The sequence below is a fragment of the Leopardus geoffroyi genome, chromosome D3 (assembly GCF_018350155.1).
Source record: "Leopardus geoffroyi isolate Oge1 chromosome D3, O.geoffroyi_Oge1_pat1.0, whole genome shotgun sequence".
In the NCBI taxonomy this organism is placed as follows: Eukaryota; Metazoa; Chordata; class Mammalia; order Carnivora; family Felidae; genus Leopardus; species Leopardus geoffroyi.
Genome location: NC_059339.1, coordinates 54,746,952 through 54,764,098, shown reverse-complemented (window position 1 = coordinate 54,764,098; position 17,147 = coordinate 54,746,952). Strand labels below are relative to the sequence as shown.

Here is a 17,147-nt window from a genome sequence, read left to right as displayed (position 1 = left end):
TAAGCCCTTTATCAGATATGTTTTGAAAGTATTTTCTTCCAGTCTGTGTCTTGACTTTTTATTCTTTTAACAGAATCTTATGAAGAGCAGATGGTTTTAATGTTAATGAAGTACAACTTACCAATTTTGACTTTCATGGATCATACTTTTGTGTTGTATCTAAAAAGTCATCATCCCCAAAAATTAAAAAATAAAAATAAATCGTCATTTTGGTCTATGATAAATTTTAAGCTAATTTATCATGAAAGTCTAAGGCAAGTAATTGGATTTATTTATTTATTTTTGCATGTGGATGTCTAGCAGTTCCAGGGACCATTTGTTGAAAAGACTAGCTTTCTCCACTGAGCTGCTTTTGTTCCTCTGTCAAAAATTAATTGACTCTATTTGTTTGGGTCTATGTGTATATTCTCTATTCTGTACCTTGATCTATTCTTTTATTCTTTCACTAATACGATGCTGTTCTATTATAATTATTATGTCCTTAAAGTCAGGGAGTGTCAGCTTTCAGTTTGTTTCATTTGTTCTTCATTTCTTTTTCTTTTTTTTTTTAAGTTCCCCTTTGTTTCTATCACTTTTTGGGTTTTTTTTTTTTTATTTTTTATTTTTTTCCCTTTTTCGTTTTAATTGAGCATTTTGTATGATTCTGTTTTCTCTTTTATGATATCAAATATAATTCTTAAAAGCATTTTTAAAGGTCACCCTAGAGTTTTCAGTATACATTTGTGACTAATCTAAATTTACTTTCAAATAAATCTACACTGCTTCCTGGGTATTGCCCTGTGTAGACAGTGCCTTTATTAAGTTTTCCTCAGTGTCCTCATTTGAGTATTCCATCAATTGCCTGACAGGTTACCAACTAAGGAAAACAAGTCCTCTTTTTTCTGACTCTCTTCCTCCATCTCCTGGTGATTATCAAGACCAGATAATTTACTGTGAAATATGTGAAATATTCACAAGTAAATATGTAGAAGAAACAATAATTAATTACCTATTTGGGGATGAGTTTTATATATTCCTACAAAATGGACTCCCTCAGTCGTGTGTTGTGAAGAGCACTGATTTTAGTCACAATTTTGTTTGAATATTATTCCACCAATTACTAATTGTGCCTCTGGGCAAGTCATATAACCTGTTCCAAATAGCAGCTCTTTGTTTTGTTTTGTTTTACATTTTATTTTATTTTAAAGAGAGAGAGGAAGTGCCTGAGCAGGGTAGAGGAGCAGAGAGAGAGAGAAAGAGAGAATCCTAAGCAGACTCCACGTGCAGCATTGAGCCTGACATGGGGCTCCATCCCACGATCCCAGGATCATGACCTGAGCTGAAATCAAGACCTGGATGCGTAACTGACTGAGCCACACAGGCACTCCTGTTGTTTGTTGTTGTTGTTGACTTTTTTTTTTAAGTAGGCTCCATGCCCAATGTGGGGCTTGAACTCATGACCCAGAGATCAAGAGTTGTGTGCTCTACCGACTGAGCCAGCCAGATGCCCCCACAGTTTCATTTAAAAAAGAGAGGATAGTATTTGTCCAAGAGATTAGCAAGTGATGATTCCATTGATCATAGACAAAGCCATGAGCAAAGATTTTTTCCCCCTCTCAGTTTTTTCCAGTGAAAGGTAATTCATGATACCTGCTCATGATCTGTATATATGTATGTATCTGCCTATCTATCTACCTATCCATCCAACCATCCATCTCATGTTTAAGTGACTTGCTTTGGCAATGGAACAAAGTTTCTCAGCAGAAGACTGACTAGAAGTTACCCTGTGGGAGAGGAAAGAACAACTCAAAAGAAGTAAAGATGATCAAACCTAGATTGGTGGCTGCCACTGAAAGGGCTGCTATAGTGTGGGCAGCTGGGACACAGATCCTGGCAAAGGTAATATGCCAAAACCACCAGATTAATTCTTTACTATACTACTTAGGTCTGTTTCCATGAGAGGTTGGAGATGTGAGAACTATGCCTTTAGCAGATTGCAAGTCTGGTACTTTTCACTATTATTATCAATTCTAGAGCACTAGATTCAATGCCATAGTCAATGCTATCTTACAGACAACATCTAAATGTGCTAAGACAGTGCTATGGATCATATGAAATCATGGCTGTCTTACAAAACCGTAATTTAAAGTGTACCTGGGTGGCTCAGTCGATCAAACAGCTGACTCTTGATTTCAGTTCAGATCATGATCTGAGGGTTCTTGAGCTCAAGCCCCACATTGGTTGCATACTGACCATGTGGAGCCTGCTTGGGATTCTCTCTCCCCTCCTCTCTTTCTTCCCCTCCCCTGCTTGTGCCTATACTCTCTCTCTCTCTCTCTCTCTCTCTCTCCCTCTCAAAATAAATAAAGTTTAAAAAATTAAAATATTTAAAAAATAAAATTATAACTTAATTTTCCCCCAATACTGAAGAAATTAGTGTTGATAATCAAGCTTATTAAATTACATGAAATTTACAGGCTATATCTTTATTAAGCATTCCCTTCATATTCACTTTTGCTTTACGTTTACATAACTAACTTTTTCTCACAACAAATTTAAAGTCATGTGCAACACAATATATAATGAAAGCTAATGCAATGTAAATGACAGTAGAAAATAAAGACCAAAGGGCTAACAAGGTTGCTACAATTAGGCTTAATGTCTATTAGGATAAAAAGAGAAACTGAATAGCTATATACATCTCATAATTTATACATGGTTTGCACTCATTCCTTGGGTTAAACAACTGCCTGTCAGATCTCTCCTGATACCCCACTAAACCTCTCTCTCTCTCTCTCTTGCATACACACATTAATTTTCTACCCATCATTTTGTATAGATCCATTGAGTGATATGATGGACAGTATTATCTACCATTAATGTAGTGGTACATTTCATATATCTTTTAATCAAAGCTCCCTTTGATAAAAGTTGAAAGAGTAACGTTACCTGTAAAAATGACCACATTACATGGGAAGCTAATAATTTTCAAATAGGTAACTTGATGTTGGTTGCACCTGATTCAGGAAAATACCTGAAACCACACAGAAAAGGCTCCAAATTCTGCCTCTTTAAAACAACATACACTTTGTAAATAGTGTCCTTTCAAGCAAACTTTGATAAAACTGCCCAGAGAGAGTTTGAGGTTATATTCTCTGATGAAGTACTGGGTTGTATGTATTCTATAAAGTACATGGATTGAAAGCAGATCCATATGCGTTATGACAAATAGAATGAGATGAGTGGAATCTTGTGATGAAAATGCAGGGACAGCTTGCCTGAATAAATGACCACAACCTCAGAAAGGGTGACAACCAGGGTATCTGTAGGAATGTTTAGTATTTAGAATCATTGAAGATTTACTTTAGAAAGCTGTAACAGTAGTCTTTAGCACATGAATAGGTATAAGATTGTCTCCAAATTCTACACCATTGATGATGGAGCAAAATGGTTTTGGTCTTAAAATATTTTAAACTATATGTCATTATAGAGAAACATTAGTAATGCTCTCTTTGAACTTCTTACTTTCTCATTGTACATCAGTGTGAATTACTTACAATATAAAACTGAATCAAGCTGCTGTAAAAAGTAATTTGATATAAGCAAATTGAATTTTGGAGAATGTCTTGCCAAACACAATAATGTTTAATTTAGAGAAATTGATATCATGCCACTTTTTCAGATATAATTAAATACTGGTTCCAACTGTCTATTGAGGACCCTGCTGGTCCATGTTAATACATCATTATTATCAATAAATAGAAGAATCCAGCTAATTCTCTATGGCAGGTGTGGTAATGCATTTATTTAATATAAAAGCAGCTCTAAATAGTTCTGGTGTAAGTTAAAAAGGGGGCCCAAACACTCTCTTGTTAAATCTAATTCTTGAAATGGTCTAATAGGGTCAGAGATAAATTAAAACAGTTTCATGCACAGATCTTAAAGACTAATCTGATAAAGGCTTATTAGGAAGAGAAAGCCATGAACAATTGGAGAACAAGTTTATAGTTGACATGTTCTCATACAATGGAAGACTGTTTAGATTTAACCATATATCTTCACAATATCTTTACTATTTTCTTTCTTCCTGAAGTACATCATCCAGCATGGGTCCGCTAATGATAAACTTTTGCTATTTCAAAATACGGTTTTCTTTGCTCTCATTCTTGAATGATAGTTTTGCAGGGAATGTATTTTTATTTGATCTATATACTCTGTGTACTGTTGATATGTCATGCTGGTCTTTATCTTTTCTTGTTGCTATAGAAAAATCTGCTATTTCTGTTCTATTTTTGTAGAAAATCTGTTTTTCTATTTGCTAATAAGATGACCTTATCTGTTATTTTTTTATAATTGATCTGGTATTGATTTAATTTTACAGTGTCTGATTTCTGTCTTATTTGAACTTTGGCTACAATCCTTCCCTGAATTACTGAGATATTCCTGTATTTAAAAATCTCACTTTCGTTTATTCAAAGTTAATAGGTGTTTTAGTTTTCTATTTCAAATTATCCCAAATGTAAAACCATTTATTAGCTCATAATTCTGTAGATCTGAAGCCCAAGAGAGGTTGACTGCTCAGAGATTTACAGGCCAAAATCAAAGGTGTTGGCAGGATGCATTCTCATTTGGAGCACAGTCCTCCTCCAAGTCTATGCAGATTGTTGGTAGAATGCAGTCCCTTGAGGTTGTAGGACTGAGGTCTCCATTTTCTTGCTGACTGTCAGCTGGGGTCATTCTCAGGTCTGAGAGGCTGCCTGTGCTCCTTACCACATGGTCCCTCAATCTTCAAAGCTGATGGTGGAGAATATGCCTTGTGTCAGATCCTTCTGATGTTTCAAATCTCTGACCCCAGGAAGAGGCCAGTTCCTTTTATTTTATTTTTTTTAATATTTTTAAATGTTTATTTATTTTTGAGAGAGAGACAGACAGAGCATGAGTGGGATAGGGCAGAGAGAGAGGGAGACAAAGAATCCGAAGCAGGCTCTAGGATCTGAGCTGTCTGCATAGAGCCTGACGCGAGGCTCGAACTCACAGATCATGAGTTCATGACCTGAGCCAAAGTAGGACACTTAACTGACTGAGCCACCCAGGTGACCCGAGGCCAGTTCCTTTTAATAGTTCACCCAATTAGGTTCAAGCCACTCTGGATCGGCTCCCTTGTTAAAGTCAATTGTATCATATAGCAAGCTAATGAAAAGAATAAAATCCATCATATTCAAAGTCCATAGGACTAGGCAGGTCATATATACCAGGAGGTAGGGTCCTTGGGATTCATCTCAGAATTCTGCCTATCATTACATATAGCAATTATCAATGAGTTCTAATCAATTAAGAGAAAACTGTCAAGAATGAAGTTTCTAGTAGGTAAAGTTTTGTTCTGGGGGAAAAATCTAGGTATTGTTTTAATATATTCACATAAATACTTTGAACCCTCATGAATATATATTTACTGGCATGCAAATGATTCATTTGATTTAAATTTAACATTGTATTGCTAACATGTCAAATTTAAATAATTAATGGAAGGAGATGGGGAAGTGGAGGGTGCATTCTGGAATCTATTTTTTTTTAATTACAAAAAGAGCTCTGCTTCTGCATATATTAATTTAAGATTAAGACCTCTCTCTAATTTGCTTGTTATTGCTTCCTCTTTTACATCTATGGCTGGAATGATCTCATTCCAGGTATGGCCTTGCAGATTTCCCACCACTGTAAAGGATTACTAATTGAATTGCGTCTTAAAGTAATAGATTTTGATCACTTAACCTTGGCAGGCCTTTGCCTGTTCTCAGTGTTGCCTGGAAATATGATTTGTCTGTGTAAGAATGCTAATTCTTATCCTGATGCTATATTTTAAACTACCTTTAGTTTATCATCTAGCGGTTGGTTTCATCCAAGAAGGCTAGCTGGTGACGCCTTAGTGTTTTTAAGAGCTATTTCAGGTCACAGTATTTATATTCCCTGAAGACGAAACAAATATTTTATGCTTTGTGAGACGGACCGTGCTTAAAAATTGGTTTTTATTAGAAATAGACCCTTACACAAATGGCTTGAATTCACTGCTTTCCCCACCTCAAGCTCCGGTCACACAAAGTTTTCCTTTCGTCCCTAATAGTTTGTTCAGGTTTTTCAATAGTAAAGTCACCTTAGAAGCAGCAACCAAAGCAAACGGAGCTTACCACTTAGAGTCTTTCTTGTTTTGTACCAAGGGGCAAGGAAACACGCTGGAAGGCTTCCCTTTGATAGAAATGATAACGAGGATACCAGAAACCGCCTTTGGAGAGTAAGAAACAAAGTCCTCCTATCTTCGAGTTGAAGGCTGTGATCCCTTGATTCTCGCAATAAGTACTGTAGGAAAGGTATTGACTCGGGCCCACACCTCCCTCTTCAGTAAAGAGAAGCAGTTTGGCCGGGCAAGTAGGTTACGAAAGGAAAAGCGCGCGGAGGTGGCCGCACGCGGGGGGCCAGGCGCTCGGAGCCCCCACGTGGGCTGGTCTGCGGCGGAAACGCAGAGCTGGCACACCACCCGCCCGGGAGGCCCAGGGAGCGCGCGCCCGGAGTTCCGGAGCGGGCCGCCTCCCGCCCGCGGTTGCCCGGACACCGGGTAACAGACCCGGAGGGCCTCGGCCGGCGCCGCCAAGGCGGCGGGGTGGGCAGGGGCGGCGCTGGGAGACTGGCGGAGACGGGCGGAGTCGGTGAGTCGGCGCTGCGTGCTCCTCCTGGCCGCCTGCACGGCTCCCCCGGCAGCATCCAGGCCTGCGCCCCAAGTTACACCCCGTTCGGGTCAATCCTTAATCAGTGTGGTAAGGCTGACACTCGGCAAGTTTGAGAAAAATCCCCGTGGCGTGGGGAAGGGGTGTAAAGTCTCCCTCCACTGGCCACCCAGCTGTACTTCACACTGTCTAGAACTGCATCCCTAGGCTCTTATTCTTTTAAAGTAATTATTTCTACCTTTTATTTTGCTTATAAGGCCTCCTTGTGGTGGCTCATGTAGTATTATTTTGAATTGCTATTTGTTTTTCTTTTGATATTTTATCTGTCCAGGGTCTGACCAAATACTGCACACCCTATTTAGGGCTGGGAATTTTATTTGTCCTACAGCACCTCAAATAAGATGCTCCACAATAACACTTCCTTTCTACAGATGAGGAAAATGAGGCACACAGCTGATAGATGACTTGGCCAGGGCCTGAAAATTAGAAAGCTTAAAATCCAGGAGACTAAGGGTGTCCTCAACTTCCAATTCAAAGCATTTTCAATTGCTTTCTCGACATTCTTGAATGCTCAGTAAATATTTGTCAGTTGACTTGGTAACCTCCCAGGCCTACTTACTATTGCATGATCTGTCTGGGCATCTTGACCCAAATGTAGCATTCTAAGAGATATCCTCCCCCCACCCCCCGCCAGTCATTTCTTGGTCCTACTGTAGCAAATAGATTTTAGGACATCACTTACCAAAGTTAAAAACTCAAAGACAAATGAATGGCCAATTGTGAGACACATCCAACAACCTGAAGGATTTTGAGCTTTTAGTTTATGTTAAATTATACTCTAGACTTTATATGTGAGACTAGTGCACTTCTATCTTGAATGTATAATACTTCTTAATCCTGAATACATACTTCTCACTTTATTATTGCACTATTAAGGTTTTTATTATTAACCATATCCAGCTAATTTCCAGAACTATCAAAACTATGAGTCTGAACATTAATCTACCGATTTACCTGGGTTAAGTCCCATTATGTTGGTAACTGTCACAGTTCTTATACACAACCCAGCCTTTTCTCTTCTGCTCTTGCCTCAGATTGGACATAACCTCAGACTCAACTAACCTGTCACTAAATCCTCAGAGTTTGTTCTTTCTTCTCTATTCCCGATAGCATGGATGAATGGAATCTGCATACACTCTTTCTTTTTCCTTCCAGTTATGGACCTCATTCTCACATTGGCTTATTCCACTAGGCTAGAACTATGATTGCCAAGAGCTCTGGACTCATAAATTCCCAACCTTGTAGCTAACAATAAACTCTAAAAATGCCCTGGGATGAATCTCCTGGATCCCAGTTGGTTCACGTGCCTGTTCCTACAGCATCCACGTTGGGGTTAGGACCACTAGAGTTGTCTGCAGTCTATTGAAACATGTGGATGGAGTGGGCAAACAAGTTCTCAAAAGAAAGGAACCCTCTTTCTTTTTAAAGGAAGGAGAGTTTCTGGGAAAAAACAAATAAGAACGGTACTTGTCTACCCTGAGTTTATCTAGGTATATGAAACTTAAGGTTAATGAGAATATTGACTAAAGAATTACTAAAATGCTAGACATTGGAATTCAGACAAAATGGAAAGGAGAAACATGTATGGCAAGAAGGGAAAATAAGAGAGATTAAGCAGCTGGAATACTCAAAGTAGTCGAAGAATCTGTGTTGTGATAATGATGTAAGGGAGAGAATTGGATTGATCACAAGCTTCTGGATTATATGCCTGGTGGAAAAGTAGTATATCCACAAGCAGATGGTCACATGGGTGAGCCTTAATGATCATGATGTCTGTTTTTTCTGCACAATAATAACACTAATAAAAATATATGGAATTTCAAAATTGGTGCTGAACTTTTAGCCTCAGTTATAATGCTGTGGATACAAAAACCACCCAATGAAAATAAACAGAGGCTATTTATTCAGCGCTTACAATAGCAAGGGAGTCGCCACTATCATTTGTGAAGGGCAGAAACTCCAAGGGAGACAAGGGAGTGGGAACGTTTTCTAATGGGAAAAAAAGAGAAGACTTTAGGTATGCTCTGACTGGAGGCTGTTGCATGGGGAAGCTGGAGGTGGGCTAACCAGGAGCAAGATATCCTACATGATTGGTTTGAAGGGTTTATCTGGCTTTCTCTGGTTGGTCCTGAGTTGTAAGTGCAGGCAGGTATTGGAGAAGCTGGAAGTAATTGACAAAGTCCTGACTGTTCCTGGCTGATTACTGCACAGGTGGTGGTTTGGCTTCCTAGGCTGGTTGGTGTAGAGGTTGTGGGTTAGCATTCTGTTTTTACATATGGTCTGGCCTTTGTTCCTCTGTGTATTCAGTCTCTCAATGTTCACAGAAATTCACTTAGGTCAATTTAATTTTACCCTCCTATTAGAAAACTGAGGTATGGAGAGATTTGGACAGGTTAAGATTGTATTCATGAATATATAATTTGTTAGTGAACTCTCATTCACTGAATTTATTACTATTATTTTTTTAATGTTTATTTATTTTTGAGAGAGAGAGTGAGTGAGCAGGGAAGGGGCAGAGAGAGATGGAGACACAGAATCCAAAGCAGGCTCCAGGCTCTGAGCAGTCAGCACATAGCCTGACGCGGGACTTGAACTCACGAACCGTGAGATCATTACCTGAGCCGAAGTTGGACACTTAACCAACTGAGCCACCCAGGCGCCCCTCATTCACTGAATTTAAATCACGGCTTATTAAACGCTAATTATATGCTGGTCAGTGGACTAAAAAGTTTGCATATGTATGTTATATTAATCCTCACACAACACTTTGAGACGTTACTGTTTTTACCATTTTCCAGAGGAGGAGACTGATGCTCACATACATGAAGTAGTCTTCTCAAGGTCATATAGCGGATAAGGAGCCCATCTGGAATTTAATTCCACATCTTACAGATTTAAAAGATACGTTCCTTGGCACTTGATTAAACGGTCTGATAATCTACTTTCATCACTCCATCCCTCTGTTTCACCTTAGTCTGTATCTATGAACATTACCATCTGGTCTCTTTTCCCGGGTACTTATAGGATGTTTATGTGAGCAGAGATAATTAAAAGACCTTTCAGTGTGAACTGAGGGGATTTAATCCATCATTAGGATGCCGGAAAAACTTTGGATGTAAGCACAAGCCAATGAAATGGATGAGGTGCCTGGGCATATGAAATCACATGGTGAAGGTGGAGGGATGATGAAATGGTTGAAAAGGCAGTGGAAGAATACAACCAAGAGGGTATGAGTACCTAAAATGGACTGCTTCTCTTAATAAACTAATGAAATACTTTGCATGGAAAATCAGTCAGTCAGATATCACTGATGGTTAGTAAGATGCTTCACAGACAAACTGGATAATATTTTTCTTTTAAATTTGTTTTGTGGAAATAAGACTTTATAAATTTTTTCCTGAAGAGAAAACTATCCTCAGGAATTGTAATTGTTGAGCCCCCAGATCACAGTTTTGACAAATTCTTTGACAGACTGACAAAGAACAGGGCATTTTTGCTAGTAACATTATGCTAGCCAGCGTTAATTATGTGTTAATTACCTTTAGTGTTCCACTGCTTAGGGAACTCGGTTTACTGTCTGTGCTCTCAGAACTTTATTATAGGCAAAGGATATAGCATAGAAACAACAGAAGATATGCATGGAAAGGTGTCCAGAGATCACAGGCACATACTTCTTTATTCTCCTACCTCTGGGTCATACAGGTGCTCTTAGTCTGTACAGACAGGTCTGTAAGCACTATTGGTGTGCATCTGAAACACTCTGTAGCAGGAAACCCAAATCTGCTCACGGTGGAGATCTTTTGTAATGAACTCCTCATGTAGATATATTCTAGCTGTGTTTCCAGCTTTAACTTTGAAAGTTCCCCTCCCCCAGGCTCTATTGAAATTAGATGTAATTATAAATCCAATTATTATTACTAAACAGTGCTGGCAGGCGGATATATCCTGCTCTGAAACAACTCACAGACCCATGTTTTCAAAACATCATTTATCTTTAGTTTAATGCATTCCATAGTGTTGGCCAAGGGTCAGTAGCTCTGGAGATAAGCTGCAATTAATCCAAACAAGCTAAGATGAACCCATTATATGCATAGCCTATAGACATGGCAACTTTTAAACTAAATGCACGAGCCTTTTCCACAATAGAACCAGAAAACAAAATAAACATCCCTGCTTATATCTACCTATCAATTTGTGTACAGCTCTTTACATCCTGTATCAGTACATTTTCTGGAAAGAGTGGTCTGTTCGTGCCTTCTTTCTCATTCCTTCACTCCTGGGATTCCTGCTACCTAACTTTTGCTACTGTCATTTAAGGTCATTTATGACCTGTTGCCACATTAAATGGACTTTTTCTTTCTAGTTTTTATCTTATTATGTAAGTTTTTGAAGCTCTTTAGGTTGTTGGCTCCTCCTTAAAATTCTTTTCCCTTTGTTTCTATGATCCCATTTATTCTGTTTTCCCTGCAGATTTTTAAGAAATTGATAATGTTGTTTTCTTGGCACTAACTGCCAGCATTCCTTTCTTTGTCGTTGTGTGATCTCATCAAACTGCCAGCTCCACAATGATAGTACCAAAACCTCTGAGCTCATCTCAGATCTTCTCAAGAATACTAGACACCCATATAGCATTATAAAGCACCCATTTATAAACTTAAAATAGTCATCTTTCCTCTAAATCCTACCAGTTATTCCTCACATAGACCCAAATGAAGTTCATTCCCTCATGCCAGAAACTTGGGAGTTACTCTAGACTCCTATTACCACATCCAATTTCTTATCAAATCATGCTGTTTGTGCCTCTTAAGTACCTTTTGGTACTTTCTTCTCCTCTCTATTTCTACTTCCATCTGGCTTAATTTTAAAAATATTCACCTTGACTAGTAGTCTTCTTCTTGATCACTTTTTGCCCCAAATCATGCTCTCCTCCAATTAACCCTCTGGGATGGCACTGGATTGTGACTATCTATTCACTAATGTCTTTCCCCAAAAGGTTCTAAATGGTTAAAAAGGGGGGAGGGTCTTGTTTATTTTTGTGTCTTTAGTGCCTAGCATATAATGTATATTCAATGAATATTTTCTTAATGAATAAATGAATATAGATTTTAGAAAATATGTATGGAAAATTATCATATGCTACTGACATGCTCTAGAACAGTGTTGTCTGATCTGAAACACTTTTCTACAATGATAGTACTGCTCCAGAATGCAGTGGCCACTAGCTACCTGTGGTCAGTGAGTCCTTCATGGCCAGTAGAGTCAAGGAATGGGATTTTTAATTTTAAAATTTAACATGGGTAGTGTCTTTAAGACACTAGGACAGCACAGCTCTAGAAAACAGGCTCAGAAATTTCATCATTGCCCTTCAAACTAAGATTCTGTTCTCTCACACAGAGTCCAACAATTCCATGCAAGAATTTTTTTTTTTTTTTTTTTTTTTTTTTTTTTTTTTTTTTTGGCCATTTAACACATGCCAAGCACTGTGGCTTCAAAGAGAAAACAAATAATTTCTGCATCCAAAGATGCAGATGGAAAATGCCAACTGGTAACTGGATTTGATTTCTGAAATGCTGATATCAGGGTACATTCTGAAGGGTTGATTTAGACAGTGGGAAAGAACATTTTATTTTTTTCTCCTCTTTCTCCTCCTTCTCCATCTAGATTCTGAAGTAGCAAATGGAAGTGGAATTGTCAAAATTATACTTCTGATGATGATGGGAACCATTGTGGATCCCACCTTATAGCCCTCGTTAAGGTGATGATGAACTTTTGCTGGTTTGACCTATTTAGTTTTCATTAAGTCTCCTCTCTTTTCTACCCTCTATTTTGTATCTGTTTGGTGTCTCAATTGCTTTTAGATTTATTAATTTCTTTGCATTTTATAATAATACACTGCCAAAGATGACCCAATATCATATCCCTCTGGCTCTAGACAATTCCACCAAATTGTATCATTTATTATGACTGGCTGTTTGTGGTGTGATAGCAAGTTTTCAATCAGTGTGACAGCATTTATAGCCAAGCTAATTTAGATTACTTAGCAAATATTATGCCATGAGATCATGTACAAAATTATATCAGTAGGACCCAAATATGTTGTATATAATGTATTTCTTTATCCACTGATTTGAACATTTCCATAGAAAACTGCAGTAAGAAGCTCTTGGCATAATTTCTTTGTAATAAATTCTGAATGCCGCCTATTACTTTTGATTTTCTTATTCTCCAGATGGTTACACATTTGCTCTCTATTTGTCTGTTATTTCACTAAGCACAGATTTCTTCCTGGGTGCTTTTATTTATTTATTTTTATTTACATCTTTGGTTTGTCTTGTAGCAAACAAAAACTGTTTCTCTTAACTGATAACTTAAGAATAAGAAAGGAAATTACTGGAAAGCTTAATTTTCCAGTGTGACTTAACATTTCTCAAGAGCTATACCACTGGATGAATTTTGATTTCTATACTGAATATTAACAATTTAAATCATTTAGCAGTGAAAATCATATAATTCCTAGAAAACATAACTAAGTAATGCTTGTATTGAGATCTTGGCTAAATCACAGTAATTTAAAAAACCCAAATGTTTGTATTTTAAAATCTTTTAAAAGTGGAATCATGAATAGAAGACTTACTTTCTCCCCCATGGCAAAATGATAACCTCACAGTGACGTCCATTTTGATTTTCTTTTTCAAAAGTATAGGAAAGTATACCTTCCCATACAAAGAAATCTCTTGTGTTGAATTATTGGCCAGTCATGGAGTGGGAAGCTATTAAGGTACATTTCTGTGTAGAATGAAACATGTAATAGGAAACCTCAGTATTTTATTAAATTTTTTCAACTAACAGCTTAAAGCTGTAGTTAGAGGGAAAGAAAGCTTCATTGTCAAGTTTCACCCTATTCTTCTTTATTTTCTGGTTAGTTGTAGTCTCATATTTTCCTTTCCCTCAGATGACTTAGTGGGCTCTGGGAAAGAACCTAAGAAGAGGAAAACTGAGTGAATGGTGGATGAAGGGGTGAGTGGCAGCAGTACATTACCTGTTTTCAATTTAGTGTTTGAAGACCTATAGGAGGGAGGGGAAAAAAATGCATGACCTTTTGCCGAGGCCATATTCAAGGAAGAGTTAGTCTTTCGGTTTTTATTAAATTTTAACTTGGTAGCTCATATGAACTAGAATTCTTTCTTATTTAGCAACATATGCTTTGCATTAATCCAGTAGTTGCATTGTGGGGAAGATCATTTAGGGAATCTGGATGAATAAAAATCAGATACACTCTGGAGGCTCCATGCCAAAGTATGGATAATTCTTTTGCAAAAGCAGAAATATCAGCACTAAGTAACAGCTCTCAATAGAATTTTAAAAGTATCTCCCATGGAAAAAGTATCTCCTGTGGGAAAGCTCAGGATTCCTCTAAGATTATTAAGCCTTTAAACCCTACAAAGTTCATCACAATGACAGGCAGAATGAACAGTCTTGCATTAGAAGAATAAACAAAACAGATCTTGATGAGTGTTGTTAAAATTTCTAAATGAAGGTTAGTGAACAGAGTAGTTTCTTCATTATTCAAATATAACCTCAGAATAGTTGATAATATCAAAGGCTTTCTTACAAAGGCAATAAATAAACCTGTAGGAAGGTCATATTTTATGTACCTTAATACTACATTAATCAATGTAACTGAGTTGTCTTAACATTTAGTTCCTTAATAGACAAAAGACTTGAAAAATTTCAAAGCAGCTGCTTGTTGATATCTTTTAAAAAGCAATTAAATCAATTGGAAAAGGCAAACAATTTTCCAAAATATTTTTTACAGTTTCTCTTAGTAAAACACAATAAATGAATTAGTTATAAATAGAAACAGCATGGAGATAATGTGTTCCTTATTGCTATGTTCAGTCCTTCTTTAGGTAAGTTACTAGAATTGTTTTTCAAAACAAGTTTGTTTCTTTGTTGCTGAGGATCCTAGAGTGTGAAAATTAGGAAGAAGAGCTCTTATTGGTATGTATACCTACGGATGTTGTATTGGTGTGTGTGTGTGTGTGTGTGTGTGTGTGTGTGTGTGTGTGTGTATGGGGAGAAGGTATGAAAGGGTAATACTAACATTAGGGCTGAAGAAATACATTACTGCCATTCCTAAGTGAAACCTATGGTTCCATTAGAACAACTTTTTCCACTAGTAATATACTATTGATGTAGATACAAACTGAGTTGTGTAAAGAATACCACACTTAAAATTTTCCTCTAAATTAACTGAATTCCCACTTGGTGGAATCCCATCAGTTCAGCAAGAAATTTACCATTATTCATAATATACATTAATGTGATTATCCATGCATCATTATCTGTATATATACCAAAATTGTTGAAAACAAAGTTTACATTCTAGGTGGGAAAGAAAAAATATTTATAAGAAAGTGCTTATCTTTTTACATGGAATTACAGCAAAATAGCACATATAATCTAACTGTAACAGTGAGGCAATTTCAAGTTTAAGCTTACTTTGGTTAACAAATAGGTTCTTTGTGTCCGTGGGTTACAAATATTCTACATCCTCTAGTTTAATAACTAATGAAGATAAATGATTCATAACATGGTTACCTGAATTAAAAGAATTTCTAGGTAAAAGTGATTCTTCTTTACATTTCCTATTTCATTAAGTATGGTTCCCTGATTAAAAGAGGTTCCTTTTTAAAAAATTATGGTTTCCTTTATCAAAGAGAAATGTATATTATTTCTATTATATATTATTTTTCTCCCCTATAGGATTCAGCTAATATATCCATTCACAATATAGACATTCTTTTTGCAGTTAGCATGTCTATATTACCTTTTGCTATGTGAGAAATTGATTCTTCTTACTTTACTATAACTTCTGCAGAAAAGTTTTATCATAGTAATTCATGAAGACTAAATGCTTTTTCTGTATTAATTTGCTCTTTTTTCCCCAGTGTGCATGTGTGTGTGTCTAGAGGTCGTTAGTTCCAAGTTCTTTGCTCATTTTTTCTGTTTGAATATTTCATTTTTTTCTCACCAATTTTTTCTATTTATATATTAAGCCAGAAATTTTTTGTTACTCTCATTTTAAGAATTTCTTCCTGATATGGGAGATTTTTTAATATAGCTGGATGGCTTTAAATTTTTATGGATTCATAACTCTAGAACTCAGACACCTTTCTCATCTCATTTTTAAATAAAGTTTCCTCTGGCTGTTTGTTTTTTCGTTTACATCTAGCTTTTAATCTATTTGATTTTGAGCCTAATTCTATAGTCTCAGAGACTTTGTAATCATTTCCCCTGATTCTGCTAAAATCAGATTTACATTTTACCAATGATTGGGAAATACTGCACATTTCATTCTTGTTTTAAAGTTACTGTACATAATAGCACACTGAAGTGTCCTGAGAACTCTTTTCTTACTTTTGTTTTACCCGATGAACACTGGTTATAATACTTGCCTAGAGAATAGCACGGTGATAGACTCCAGGGCTAAATCCAGTTCTACACGGCCCAGCTGTAAGACATTGACAACACAGGGCCAGTAATTCTACCTACCTGATAGGTGGGAGTGAGAGTAAGAGCATATAAAGTATGTTTTAAGTTCAAGCTATCCTTTTTGCTTTCTTTGCATCGAGACTTCTCTAGCTATTTCAGAAAGTTAGTAATAATATCTCCCAATAAATTGAAACTTTTGGAGTGCAGGAGTTGTGTCTCAAGATTTTCTTATATTCTTTAAAATCTCTATCAGAAATAGGCGGAAGTATTCAACAGTTATTGACAGTCTAAAAAAAGTAAAATGAAAGGTACATTCCTTCAGGAGCAAAAGCTGTCTTATAGTAAAATGAAATAGTATTTTCTAATTAAAGTATTTCTTCCATAAGAGTTTTGAGGCTTCAAATGTATAAGTATTTGCTGTTTTACATTTTAGACATAATGTAGTCCTTGAATATGAATGAATTAGTACTTTATATTTTGTCTGCAAATGTAAAATGTAAAACTGTTTGATGTGAAATAGCAACTTAATACGTGATATTGACCTATGAAATAATTTAACACTGTAAAAGTTGATTTGAGTTGTCATTCTTTATGTCTCAAGTAATTATCAGAAGGTGAAAGGTTCATCTCTTAGACAAATTCAGAGTATGACATATGATTTCTTTGTGAATATATGTGTGGAAACTGACTTTTTCAGTTCTAATTTGATTTGTAGAGAAAGATGATATCTAATCTTTCTGAAAATGTATTTGGCTTTAGTAAAACCATGAGATGTAATATTTAATGCATCTTTAATCTGTTGGATGTAATACAAACATAATATAAAGTCAATAGAACTTCATCAAAAAAAGAGAGAAGAGATTAGGAATCAGAAGAATAGAGTTTAAAGATTTATAA

The 17,147-nt window shown here is 36.6% G+C and overlaps 1 protein-coding gene across 4 annotated transcripts in view; it reads left to right on the top strand.

The window, feature by feature from the left end:
• The first annotated feature begins 6,567 nt into the window (after positions 1 to 6,567).
• Positions 6,568 to 17,147, top strand: part of CCDC178 (coiled-coil domain containing 178) — a 436,131-nt gene continuing 425,551 nt past the window's right edge. For 2 of the 4 annotated variants that reach the window (XM_045457578.1, XM_045457575.1), the window contains exon 1: positions 6,568 to 6,677. The gene's annotated coding sequence lies outside the window, so the exon portion shown is untranslated. Of the gene's footprint in view, positions 6,678 to 12,415; positions 12,511 to 13,707; positions 13,773 to 17,147 lie in introns of those variants that run through there. The other 2 variants (XM_045457576.1, XM_045457577.1) reach the window with 2 other exon arrangements.